The following is a 3,767-nucleotide window of genomic DNA, read 5'->3' on the forward strand; positions in this document are numbered from 1 at the left end:
ATTCTCACCTCTCGCTGCTTCTCCAGCCACCGTTTCCGCTGGCCTTGCCGTTACCGGACCTGGCCGTTTTTTCCCTTCTCTGCAAGGGCAGTGGCAAGCGCTGGTCTCGACTCTCCTTCCGTCCCTTCCATCTCACAGCTCAGCATCCTAATGGGCACACACAGTTGGGATTGCCCCTCATTATTGTCTCCTTTCAAATTTAGGTGTCTCCACTGTAATTTTAAAGTTCTAGTAATGAGTGTGTGTTAGGCAAACTGCCTAGAAAACAACCGCTTTTCTGCCGAGTTATTTTACAGCCAACTGTGCAATGGAGCGGGTGGAACCTTACAGCCAGAAACGTGGGTTTGGGCTCAGATTGGTGTAAACTGCAGTGGAGATGTCAACCAAGACACGATCTCTGGTATTTATGGATATGGCTGGGAATCTTGCTCAAGCTTTCCTCACCTCAATTATTGTTGACATCCTTTTCTCTGGCCTCAACAACCTAAAAATAATCCGCTTCCATTCAGGAAGCTCCGTAACACCATTTTTTTTAGTTCATCAGTTTAACTATATTAGCTCTCCACATCTCTCCAAAGAGATTCTCTATCACCCACAAACCAGTTACTCTTCAATTGCAAGCCCATTCACACACTGATCCAGTCCTGCGTACCTTTTGTTTGACACTGAAAGGGTATCATCTCCTATTTCCTGCCAGCCCGTACAACTCACTTCCACTACGGCCCTTTCAAAGAAAGACCTTCCCGCTTTATCCCACGTCGTTGCTCGGGATGAGCTCCTGTCGAACACCTGTAGAGGTTGGCATTGACAATTTATTTCCTATAAAGCTCCTCCTCATTTGTATATAAACATTGTCTATAGGTACTGCAGATAGATATAAGGCTTTTACCCAACCTTTTGGAGCAGAAACACTTGCACGCGTTTGCTCTTTCATTGTTCTACATAATGTTTAACATAATACTGGCTTGGATTATCCCTGAGGCCACTAAGCTCAGAGATAAGTATTCAGTGTGATACTATCCACAATGAATAAATGAATGTATGAATAAACCAATAAAATCTTTTATTTGGCAAATTACAAGAGGCAATCAGTTAAATCAGGCTCTTTTTTTGTTGTTACATTGTCAATGCTTCCTTAAATGCAACTTCTCATCTTAATTCCATGTAGCATGAGGCATCCTTTTTGTCATTCTTGAGCACTTACTTTCAGATGTACCATTAAAACCAAAGGGATTACTTGCATAGTTATTATTAAATTTATTAATTTATACTGTGCCTAAAGACTAAATCAGGCAGAAGCTTCCTATAGGATGGTATTTTTTATATAATACGCAGCCTGTGACCTGAGACACTTACAATCAATTTAGACAAAACACAGAGTGTGGGAAGGGGATAAACTACATCAACAATCTGAAGGCAGTCAATGATATGTTGGTTCTCTTTTTTTTTTTTTTTATTTGAGAAGGGGGGAACTAAATCAACACACAGAAATAACAATGAAATAGGATAAAGAAGGAAGGGAAGGAGGCAATGAAGACAGGTATGGCACAAAACTGCTATGAATGGACAGCAAGTTTGATAGAACAATAAAATTAGGCTCGAGATCCTAAAGTCCATACACAAGTAAAAGTCAATTAAGTTTCAGTCAACACCATGAATAATCACAGTAATTACAGGATTTTAAAAAGTGGCAAACAATTACAGTTTTTTTCTCAGCAGTAAATGTGTCATAAGAACTACCACCCAAGAAGGCATGCATGTATTTTTCTTTGATTAACCCCAGGCTTTGAGTGGGAAATGAAATGAAGGACCAAAACCCAAGTCACAACCCAGAGGAATTCTTTAAAATTACCCCTGCCATGATGGGGCCTGGTAAGAAAAATGATAATCATTACAACCCATATTCTGAAGTTTCTCAGTCTTCAATGTCTAGATATGTAAAGAGTGACTTTGTCAGTCATACCAGTCCTAGTTTTCAAACCAGGCTGCTTAGCCAGTCTACAACCACAAGGTTATCCTGCTGTTGGATACGGGACACACAAGGCATCAAACAGCGATTAAAATTGGGCAGCTGGGTATCACAGAGAGCCTTGGCAGTGGGAACTGCTGTTTGGAATTGCCAAGATGAGAGACTGAGGTGGAGCTGATCAGGAGAAAAGGGCAGTTGGAAAAGAGTGCAGCTTTGAAGAAAACATTGTTAAACAGGAAAAGGGTAACAAAAGTTAAGCAGGAAAAAGGTATTAAAGTACCAGTACAAGAGCTTAGGGAATGAAAGACAAGACAGGTTCAGCAAAGCAAGAGAGAGAACTGGAAAAGAAAGGAAAGGGAAACATATGGAGAAGTCCAAATGAAATGACAATTATTCAAGTCTTTAGCAAGTCTTGATGAAATACAAAGGAGCTGTTTGGGGCAGTGAATCTTACAAGGAAATTAAGTAATAAATATATCATCAAAAGCACTCAGGTTACATTCATCAGCTGAGCCTAAACTTACGTGACAGACTCATATAAACTGCTGCCAAGTTCCATTTTCTCCCAGATGCTGGTCTATAAAGTCGTAACTTCAGCACAGCTGTCTTTCTGCAGTCAGCTGCCACAGCTTCATGCATAAAAACCTGCAAAAAGAAGGTGCACAGAGCACAAGGGTGGTAGCATTTACCACTTCAGCTATCCTAGTTAGAGTGGCCTGCCAGTACCAGTTTGGCCTTAGTCTCTCATAGTAACTTAAGCAAATATATATTTTCCAACTGAAGCAGGGTAACAGCACAGTGTAAATGAAAGTAGCCAGCTGACAGACAGTGGCTTAGTTGTTTTTAATCACAAACCATATCTTTTTGGTACAGACCTGACTGATAGGTTTATAATCGAAGCCAAAACTGCCTAAAAAAATCTCAAGAAGTTCTCTTGCTAGATGTAAGTTCCTTTGAGATGGTATAAATTAGGATAAAGAATATTTTATGAAAAATTTATTTGCTTCTAGCATTGTATTTAAAGTTCAATATATAAAAAAGCAATTTAAAAAATAGATTCTCATAAAGATGGGTATCTTTATCAGATAATGCATGCAACCTGTCCTGCAGACAGTACAATTTTTCAAGAGTCCTGCTTGGGTACTCTTTGTACTGTCTTTACTAGACCTGACCTCAGATAACATTGTTTCACAAACTTTAGCCCAAAGAGCTGGTTGAGAGCTTGTCCATAGCATACCCTACTATCAGCAGACTAAGTTGAGATAAACATCTCTAAAAATTCTGAGCTGTTGCGGCTTGGGCTGAAAGTGTGGCAGAATACTTACAAATTAATATCCTTCACGGGTAGAGCACCTGGCTGACACATCACACATATTATACTGCGCTCGTGTATTCTTGAAATTACTCATGGTGGGCACATTTTTAGATCGCTTTAATACTTTTCCATTTGTAAGCAGTGAAAATGTGAGTGGCAGGGGGAAGTTTACAAAAGTAAATAGCCACTGTGGTTGAGGATTTAACATCCAGAAATTTTAAGAAAATCAGTTGCAATTCCTGTAACAAATATGATGGAGTCTTTCTGCACGTGCACATGGGTATCAAAGCAGAAAGCTCAGCTTGGACCAGTTAAAGTGATGTTTGTGGCAAATACCACAAGCACCAAAGCAAGAGAGAGGTTTGAAATTCCTGGCTGTAATGAGGGGCTATTTTTCATACAATCTCCAAATGCTACGCACATTTTTTTTTTCTCTTCCCCTTAATAGGTCTGGCTTACAGAATGTTTTTATTGGGGGGGGGG

This window comes from Athene cunicularia, assembly GCF_003259725.1.
Source record: "Athene cunicularia isolate RWA chromosome 13 unlocalized genomic scaffold, athCun1 chr13_part1, whole genome shotgun sequence".
In the NCBI taxonomy this organism is placed as follows: Eukaryota; Metazoa; Chordata; class Aves; order Strigiformes; family Strigidae; genus Athene; species Athene cunicularia.